Source organism: Tiliqua scincoides, chromosome 4, assembly GCF_035046505.1.
Source record: "Tiliqua scincoides isolate rTilSci1 chromosome 4, rTilSci1.hap2, whole genome shotgun sequence".
NCBI classification, from domain to species: Eukaryota; Metazoa; Chordata; class Lepidosauria; order Squamata; family Scincidae; genus Tiliqua; species Tiliqua scincoides.
Window position 1 is genome coordinate 48,472,098 of NC_089824.1, and position 10,454 is coordinate 48,482,551.

The 10,454-nt window shown below is 43.6% G+C and overlaps 2 non-coding genes across 2 annotated transcripts; both read left to right on the forward strand.

Moving 5' to 3' along the window:
* The first annotated feature begins 4,401 nt into the window (after positions 1-4,401).
* Positions 4,402-4,474, forward strand: TRNAA-AGC (transfer RNA alanine (anticodon AGC)). Its single transcript has one exon. It is a non-coding gene; the product is annotated as a tRNA-Ala (tRNA).
* A 563-nt stretch (positions 4,475-5,037) lies between these two features.
* On the forward strand, positions 5,038-5,110 carry TRNAA-AGC (transfer RNA alanine (anticodon AGC)). Its single transcript has one exon. It is a non-coding gene; the product is annotated as a tRNA-Ala (tRNA).
* Positions 5,111-10,454: the final 5,344 nt, after the last annotated feature.

Sequence of the window (10,454 nt, forward strand, 5' to 3'; positions counted from 1 at the left end):
GCCATGCCCCCTTTCAGCTGAGTTGTAGTCTGTCTTGCAGAGGCTTTGGTAGTGGGAGTTGGGATGCTGTGATTGGCTTCAAAGTGTAATCTGTATCCTATGTGTTGCCTTAGGAGGAGAGAAGAAGTGACAGGCAAACAAGGGGAATCACCGCTGACCCCGAATGAACACACACACGATTCTTTGGATTTTGGAGAGGCAATCAAACAGGCGACAGGAGAATTCAAAGAACTTCTTAACGTTTACTCGTTTGCAAACGGGACCTCCACACACTTGGAGGACCCCGAAGGATTACAATAATGCAGGTTTTATAGGGAAAAATAACATACAGGCAGACGCCCAAAACAACATTTGGCATGTTATCAGTACAGGATGTTGATCTGAGGATGGCAATTCAATACACATCGGCAGTTTGTTTACAGAGATATCCGTTAGAGGGGGTCTGGCACTCTGACTCATCCCTTTTACCCTAACCTTTTTATCCTCGTTTGTTGATTGCCCTTGTCTAGGACCTTTCTGTTCAACCTTGGAGGCGTAATATCACAGTTAACTGGTTCTCTGAGAGGGATAGCTTTTTGGTCAGGGAAGAGCCTTATGGGTGAACTGGGCATCTTGGGATATTTCCATATTGTGAGCTGGGCATATTGTTATCACCGCAGACACTCGCCTATAAGTTGACCCCACAGATAAGTCAAGGGCAGGTTTTGAACCAATAATCATGGAATTTTCTATGAGCCTTGGATAAGTTGGGGGTTAAACTTAGGGGGGGCGTCTGACTATAGTTTTATCTGATTTTACAGTTACCTAAGAACTGTAATCTCTAATTTATTAAAAACATAGTAAAAGATCATAAGATTCATTATTGTAAACACTATCAGAGTAAGTGCACTGTAAACTACATCCCAGGAAAACAGTGGTTCCCAACCTGGTATTCACGTACTCCCAGGGACACTCAACAGGACCTTTAGGGGTACTTGAAAAAGAATGGAATAATGGCAGAAAAAGGCAGGCCGTGCTCCGGAATGCCTTGCAAGGACCAGCAAGGCAGGAAGGGAGGTAGCTAGTTGGCTGTGAAAGCCCCACCAATAGCTAGTTTTTGGTCATCAATGCATGTATGAACCAGTGATTGAAAACCAGTACAGTAAAAAAGCTGAAACATAATATGGAAAGTGATCAGTCACCCAGAATTTTTCAGCACACTTCTGGTGCAAAACAGTGCAAAGGCAGAGTCTTCTGTTCAAACAGATGAAAAGAGAAAATATGTGAGAATACATGAAGTCTGGGCTTTCATATGGAGGAGATGAGGGCTTGTATTATTAATTACAAACATTTTGCTAATATGAAGAGTACAATTTATGGAAATAGGCTGCCAAGGGATATGCAAGTGAAAAAAGTTGGGAACCACTGCAGGCGAAACATGAATCAATTCCACCTTTAAGGTGTCTGGCGTGTTAAGCTCTACATACAACATACGACCCATAACACATAACTGGGAGTGTGCAATTCAATTTACAGCAGAGAGATGAGATATTTGCAACCCTTTTTACTCAGAAGTAGACCCACTGCTTTCCATGGGAGTTATTCTTAAGTAATGGTGCACTGAATTGTAGCCTGGGAAGGAGGATCCCATCCTGGTGTTGACAAAAACAGACCTGCTTTACAAACATTTGCAAAGCAGAACCAGGCTGCAAGCAGCATTTGCAAAAGGGAAGGAAGGAAGGAGAATAAAAGGTTAACTTTGGCTGGAATTTCCCAGTGAAGTTGCTGTAGAAACAATCTCTGCATCTCTTCTATGAGCACTGCTGCTTGAGAGAAATGAAATTTGTCAGAGTTGAAAGGCTCTTCCCTCTGATTGACCCGGAGATAAGGCGAAGTGATAATTATAATAATATAATAATAATAAACTTTATTTTTATCCCGCCCTTCTCCCCAAAGGGACCCAAGTAATTAGAACTTGATTACTTGGCAAAAATTTTACATACTATAGGCAAGTATCTCGGGTAGCTCAAATCGTAGAGTGAGAGGTAGTGGGATCAATGCCATCATTCTCCAATGGTGTAGTTTCTTTTATCTGTGAATGCCAGATGCAAAGGAGTGGCAACAAGGTAAAGGAAAGGTATTGTGAGATCCCTTAGGCATCTGATGGGGCACTGTTCGATACAGGACGCTGAACTAGATGAACCTTTGGCCTGATCCAGCATCAGCTTTAATTCCTGTGTCAGCTCTGACATTGGTGTAGTAACTGGTGATGGTGATGGTAGGTCAGATGCAATGCAGCTAACACCAGTAAGAGACTCAGGATGGATGAGAGGACTTTATTGAGCATGCAAAAAGCACATGCTGGAGCTCTGCCCACCAAGATGAGCTCTTACTACTGCTTGTTGAGTTGCATTGCTGGTCCTACTGCTAGGCGGCAGGGTCTGGAGGTCCTGAGTATTACCACCAGACACCACCTTAAGTACCACTAGTGGTACCAGTTCCACTGGTTAAGAAACACTGTGCTACACCAATGTCAGAGCTGATGCAGAAGTTATTGCTGATACTGAATCAGGCCAAAGGTTCATCTAGTCCAGCTTCCTGTATCTCACAGTGGCCCACTAGAAGCCTGAGGGATCCCACAAGATGATATCTTTCCTTTATCTTGTTGCCACTCCATTGCATCTGGCATTCAGAGATAAAAGAAGCCACCACACTGGAGAATGCAGGCATCAATCTAAGCGAGCACTCTGCCATTTGAGTTAATTCCCCTTCCTTGCCTACTATTCTTTCTCTCTACCTCCTGCAAAGCATAGGATACAGATTATACTTTGAAGCCAATCACCGCATCCCAACCCCACTTCCAAAGCCTCTGCCAGCACCATTTACTTCTGGTGGTACTAATATTGAGACATGCTGATGTAGTATTTTGCTCCTGTTTGTAGTGTGCTCATCATCTGAAGGAGGTTTAGGGTATGGCGTATATTAACTCTTCCTGCCTGCATCCCTCCCTTGCTTCCACCCTGTTTGGAAGTTTTTATTTGTTTTAGTTGCACCAGCATTGAAAGAATGTCAGTGCAACATTGCACCAGCATCCTGTGTGTGTGTGTGAATACGTATACAGTATTCATGTCTGCACAGAATCTTTAAGACACTGCCAAACTCTTAGTTGTTTTTGTTGCAACTGTCAAAGGCTGCAATCCTATCCACACTTCCCTGGGAGTAAGTCACATTGACTTTAATGGGACTTACTTCTGAGTAGACATGCATAGGATTGGGCTTAAAGTCTGCAATCCTATGCACATTTTCATGGGAGTAAGCCATATTGAAGGCACTTACTTCTGAGTAGACATGTATAGGATTGTACTCTAACATGGCTACCTATCTGGAAGTTGAATGTGTGAGTGAGCAATTGGATATTGACCACTATAGTTGGAACCTGCTTATCATTGTGCATATCTCATTGTGCACAGCTCAGGACTGATGTGCAGTGCCAAGTGCTGCCTTACTTAATGATGTTCCTTGCACTCCCTGGAGAAACTCTAGCTCACCACTCTGCCACACTTCCTCTTCCACTCTGCCCCCCCTATTCCCTTTCCAATTCAGGAGGTGGAAAGAGGAGCAGTGGAGAAGGGTAGTGGACAGAAGTGAGCATCCCCTGTTGATCTACTACCTGAGATGCAGATAAGATCTCCAGTTGGCCTTGTGGATGGGCCAATCAATATAATGTTCTCAGTTAAGTCGGTTCTTGCATTGGTATGTACCTTATCAAGTGCTGGATAATTAACAGATGAAAAATTGTTATAGACATACAGTATAATGATAAAATAGCACTACAATTTATGCGCTGTGAAAAAGTGACAGGAGGATGGATGGTACTGCTAAAATGCATAAGGATCTACATTTAAGCAAAATGGCAGGTGCTCTGGGAAGCAGAAATTAGTAAACATCTGTATTTGCGGTTGACATCCTATTTTAATTCTCTAAAGTGTTTATTTTTTCCAGTCGGTCTCCAGATTTTGTAACCTTTTGATCTCTTTGAATCTTATCTGTATCTCTCATGGTTCTTCTGTACACCTGATTCATTTTCTTGATTGTAATAATGGCATGTGATCTTACACAGCCTATAATAGTATTGAAATATTGTACACTTATTCTGCATTAGCCAGAAAGTACTGTACCTATTTTGGATGTTGAGATCTGTAGCACTATGAAAAGTCCAGCAAAATGAAAATTATGTATTTTGCATCCAATTCCAGGGGGTCTAAGACCAGAAGTAGCAATTTAAAGATTTGCTGTGGATGCAAAGCATTAAACAACCATTTGTTCACTTCTATTTGGTGGAGCTGTTCAGACTGATTGTTGTGCAAGCATTTTCTGGAGTGACTCATCAAAGGCTGAACGGTGTCACTTACTGTTACGCAAGGGGAATTAGCTCAAATGGTAGAGCGCTCGCTTAGCATGCGAGAGGTAGCGGGATCGATGCCCGCATTCTCCAAATACTGGAACTATGCTTTTATTTACAGCTGCTTGCTAACTCCTTTATTGAATAGCTGGCTAATTGTCCAGGCAGGATAATGGATATTTTAGAGATAGTCACCTAATAGTGGGAAGTCAGCCTATGGTTTCAAAGAACACGCCTACGCAGGGAGTGGGAAAAGTGATGGGGGAGGGGAGGTGTGGCAGTCACGTATATATGCGTGCACACGAGAGTCAGACAGGAGAGAACTAAAGACCCAGGAAGGGTTATTGTTGAAAGTTTGTAGCTGGAGAGCGCAGCCCCTGGGACTGCCCAAATTCCTCGAATTATGCTTGCATATTTTTAAATGTAGCAATATAGCTCCATAGAGCTTACTTTTCAGACAGATTTGGGCTGCAATCCTAGCCACACTTTTTGAGAGTAAGCTCCATTGACTATAATGGGACTTACTTCTGAGTAGACAGGCATAGGTTGGGTTCCAAAGAAATGCGATATTGTATGCTAGTAAGAGTGTTTCTCCAGAAGGCTCATTTCCTGTAGTGACTTATTGAAAACTCTGGGCTGCAGAGCATTGTGGCAGAGGGGAATTAGCTCAAATGGTAGAGCGCTCGCTTAGCATGCGAGAGGTAGCGGGATCGATGCCCGCATTCTCCAAGCTGTTTTTTTTTCTTTTTGAATTTTTCACAGCCTTAAAGACAAAGCTACTTGGGGATGAGCTGCTCCGTAAGAGAAATTTGAGGAGGGGCTCGAAGACAGCTGCTCTACTTGGGAAGGCTTTTCGTATGCTGAACCAGAGGGATCCTACACAAAGCGAAATATGCACCGGGAAGGGAATCACCCGAAATGTTTCTTACTGGATGCTTGTACTGTAATTGCAATGACTTGCAATGACTTCCTCCCCCCAGCCACCTAAGTGTTTGGGGATTCGAAAGTCATTTGGTAGCTGCCCTTTGAGGCTTTTCTCCTGAAAGGCAGAATAGAAATCTTTTAGCTAAATAAATGTCACCAGTAGCTTCAAATTCAGAGTGCTGGCTTTGCTTACCAGAAGCAAGAGGACAGATGCTTGCAGCTTTTTTTTTTTTTTTCTTCCCTTCCTGATGAAGAGACTGTTCTAAAGGATGTCTTGATTTCTCTCTGATTCCAAGATACCACCACCGGGTCAGCTTAAAACCTATTTTGAAGGAAGCAGTCTTTTCAACAGAAAAAGATGGTCTCATTTTGTTACACAGGAGTTACTTTGATGTGGGAAATACCTGCCTTGCTGTGGTTTCAAAGAGGAGCTTGTTGCACTCTTAATGCTGCCTGTGTGAGATGATGGAATTCCTAGCAAGCCCCTGACTCTTGCAGAGTGGTGAAAAGCTGAGTCAGCAGGAAACTGGGGAGGCAGTTGCTGGTATTTCATGACATGCATTTCTGTTCACAGCCTCCACAAGCAATCCTACGGAAGGGGAATTAGCTCAAATGGTAGAGCGCTCGCTTAGCATGTGAGAGGTAGCGGGATCGATGCCCGCATTCTCCAATATGCTTTTGTTCATCTGCATTAGGAAAACGTTTCAAGATGCAATCATTTCAGTGGTGTAGTAGCAATGCAGCTTCTGGAAAGGGAACAAATGTTCTCTTATCTGAAGGAGGCGTCCATGTTTGCCCTCCACTGCAGCACTCGCCCTGTTGGCATGGCTGCATTGGCGCTGGAAAATTGGATAAGATTGGGCCCTATGTTGTTCTGTCAAAATCTCCATTATCTGAATGTAACATCCATGATCTGCATGTAACGCCGCATAGAAGAAACTAATAGGTACAAATTTATTCATCTTCGTTTCATTGAATGAACACTCAGAACCAGTGTCTGATCCTATGTATTTTTACTACTCAGGTGCAAGTCACAGTGGTTCTTACTGCCCATTCAGTGTGTGTATGACTGAAGCTATGATTTTTTTAAATTTATAATTTTCCCTAAATCAGTTTTGCAAAGAAAGCCTGTCTGGCTGTAAACACAGATGTAGCTCCCTTTCCTCTTCAGCTCCCTGTACCTCCCCCCTGAAAATCAGGTCCAGGGGGTTGATGGACCCTCAAGAACAGGAGGACCAATGAAGTGAAAAGCGGTAGAATCAGTAAGGACAAGCAGTATTGTCATGGGGGGGGGGGGGGAATGGGGAAGAGACAGCCATGCATCGAATGTGCAGAATGCAGGTTTGGGGCAGAAGATACAGTTTTGTTAATTCTCAGCAATTCTAAAATCAATCGTATTGTTTCTAATTCAGCTTCATTCAACTCGTTAGATATAATACTTTGTGGGCAAAAATATTTTGTCCTTATCAGAATATAAATATTTGTAGATGTCAGTGATGTGCAGTAAAAAATAGGATGAGAGACGGAATTAAAGCCCTTTTATAATGAGCAGTTTAAAGCATGCTTTTCAGTTGCAAACAATTTACATAATCACAAACACAGACTTTTTTAAAAACCAAGAATCCAACTTGTTAAACCCTTTTGACTTTTAAAAAAGAATTAAAATATACACATGAGCTAGCTGTACATGTTTTGTTTGTTTGTTTGAGAAATTTATATCCTGTCTTTCCCATGCCTAAGCAAATGCCCAAGATGGCTTACAAAGCTCCATAATAAAAGTACGAAGTATCATAATGGTAAAGAAAAAAGATCAAAGTATTAAAAACATTAATTTTAACATTAAACAGTGAAACATAAAAACAAAAACAAAGGCGGACCCAACACACATTGTTGAGCCAGTGGGGGAACAAATAAGTCACAGCAGTATTTCAGAGGCACAGAGGGTCAATATCTCCTCAGCAACCAAATGCCAGACAAAATAGGTACATCAGGTATGTTTTGAGCTCTCGCTTGAAATGCCAGGAGGGAGGAGTACTGTAGATACTCACCTATAAGATGATCTCACCAATAAGCAGCTGGTGTAATGCCAGGTTGCTCGGAAGGGGGTTAGGATCTGGCCTAGGTTGCCCAGGCTGGTCCCACTCCCCTCCTGGGCCCAGTTCACCCACTGGCCTGCATACCACCCACACTCCCTTTCGCAAACTTAGGGGGGTTTGGGGTGCTCAGAGTTCTTGGTTCTCGAACCCTAAAGCCCTCAAGGCCCCCCTGTTCAGTAGTAGTGCCACCACACTGTATGTGCCAGTGCCTCAGTCCAGGGACACTGAGACCCTCTAAGCTTAATTCCCTTGTAGGCACTGAGTGTTTTCTCCAATTAAAGCTTCAGTCCTCAAGTTACTAGACCTCAATGAGCACTTGGTAGCTTGCTGAACAGCTAGGCAGGATTCTGAACCCTTGTCCCCAACAGACAATGAAACAGCTTAGTAAAAGATATTTTAGTTTATTAAGTACATAAGGTTACACACTCTACAATAAGGCAGCAAATGCTAGAAGCATAAACATCTAGGAAACATATCAGCAATAAAATAATAAAGCTAGCTGGCTATCTCTATTAATCCCTATCTCTCACCTGGGTCAGCTTCTCTTGTAGATCTTTTAGCTGCAGGCTACCTGTGAGGCCAGATGCCCATGGTGGACAATTGGAGCTCATAAGTGTGCAGGATGTTGCACCTGAACACGCTGACCAAGAAGGAACACGCATACCCCTTGGGGCACTCATTATTATACTTCTTATGCTAATAGTGCTGAGGTGACTTCATACTTATTTAGACTGTTCAATCAGAAACTTTTGAGGACAGAACCTTCTTAAAGTTGGCCTGGTTGCTAGCCCTCCTAGTTCTTACCCCTCCCAGCTGGAGATCCATAGCTGCATTCCATTCCGCTTGATCAGGCGCCTCTCCGGTCTACTAACATGTTAAACATTCCAAGTCATTGTAATTCTTGTTTATTTACTCACATTCTTGCAGCTGGGAACTGCTAGCAACTTCTCTGTTACTAACTTAGTTTGGTTCAGGCTTCTACTGCCAACCTAGGCCTAACATGTACATATTCAAGACACTCCCCGCCCCAAAACGTCCCCAATCCATCCTGCACCCACTCTCCCCAACCTCCCATGCTGGCCTCCCCAAATTGGTGCGAACTTACCCCTGTCCAGCGGTGATCTGGCACAAAGAGACTGGTGCATGCCCTCAAGCCAGCCTCCTGAGTCGTCACAGATGTGCCTTATGACATGTTTGCGACACTCCTATGTTGGCGCAGGGGACTTGTGCCAGCCCAAAGAGTGCTCTAGATTGGATTCTTAGACTGTTTTATGCAAGTCAAAATCAGTTCAATGAGATTTGCTCCCAAAAATGGCTCATGAGAGGGAGATGCAGAGAATAATTTGTACCTGGGCCCAAAAAAGGGGCCCAGGAGCCCACAGATGGGGAAATTTCCTGCAAGCTTACTCTTTCCAATTGCACCTGGACTTGCTGCCAACATGTGATGCTGGGGGCACTATCTTGGGTGCGGTTGTTGTCACAAGCCATATGCATTGGGCTTAGGAATGTGTCAAATCTAGGAGGAAACCGTCTTGCTACAATAACTTTTTGGCTTGTGATCCACTTACCATGAAGGAGTGTATATGAGCTCAGGGACACAGGTAGACGTGTTCTTAAACAAGTCACTAAATCATTGGTTCCCAAACCTTTGACAAGTGGCTCCCTTAAACTACTGGGCCATTGGCTGCAGCTCCCCATTAGGGCTACAATCCTATACATTGTAGAGAGTAGTGAATTTTTTATTGAGGATTCTGAGGCTCCCCTGGTGAGTTTCCATAGCTCCCTGGGGAGCCATGGCTCACAGTTTGGGAACCAATGCACTAAATAATAGGCAAGAAAATGTGTTAAGACTGAGCTACTAGTCAGATTTTTACCAATATCAGCACCACTGGCTGGAATCCAAAGTGCCTCACATGGTGGCTTTTTAGCCCCGTCTAGAGATGTAAAATTTCCAGATATTTTGAAGCTTGGAAAAAAGCCCATTTTTTTTCTAGTTTCCCCCCCCCCCCAAAATACAGACATTTTTAGAAAAATTGAAAAAAAATGCTACATTAGGATTTTTTTTTCTTTTCCAGATTGAAAATAATTCTGTTACTTTAGGATCGTAAAATATAACTATAGACAATTTGAATTTGCATAAAATTATTACAACTAGCTTATTAAAAAATATAGCGTATCCAAACAATTATTACGAACAGTATTTACTTTTTAAATAATATTTACAGGTGGAACCTATTTATCCACGTTACTTCCTTTCCATGACTCAATGTGATTAACAAAAAACTCTTTGTGCGAAATTCCAGAGCTAAGTAAATACTCTGCAACCTGACACTTGGGGCTGGAAGGAAACTAAGGCAGCTGTTATCAATCCCCTCCACCTCCCTGAACTCCGCCCTCACCTTTGCCAGCTGCCCCAGTGGTGGGATGCTGCACCCCCCTTTCACAGGTAAGAGGCTGAGCTTTTAAGAGCCAGTCCTATGCATTTCTATGCATAGATGCCTGCAGCATCTCAGGGGGGTGGAATTTGGCACACTCCCTGGGTTTTTTAAAGCAACCCCCTCGGTACTCAGCCCTTGCCACCTTGTCCCCCCCTTCTTTCACAGGTGGGATGCTGAGCTTTTAAAAGTCCAGTCCCATTCCAGTCAATGGGGCTTACTCCCAGGAAAGTGTGGAGAGGATTGTAGCCTAAATCTCATGCTTTGCTTGCCGGGAAGTTTTGTGTTTGCTGGAGCAGGAAAGCCTGGGGGGGGAGGGGATTCAGCAAACACTCCCTGGGTTTTTTAAAGCAATCCCATTTCTACCATACCTGTCCCTGTGCGAGAGAACGCTTCACCTTGCTGTGTTCTGGTTAGAGGTTATCCGCTGGCCCCCCCTTCAGCCTCTTTGCTGGCTCAGGGGCTCCAAGAGTGCTACTGTTCTTTTACAAGGGAAACCTCTTCCATGGTTCCAGGCTATTTCCCTGCCTGTGTCAGGCAGAACCTTTTTGCAGTGTTTTGGGCTGCCTTGAAACAGAGCAAAAAGCCAGCGCAGCACAAATGAGGCAAAGGTGCGTG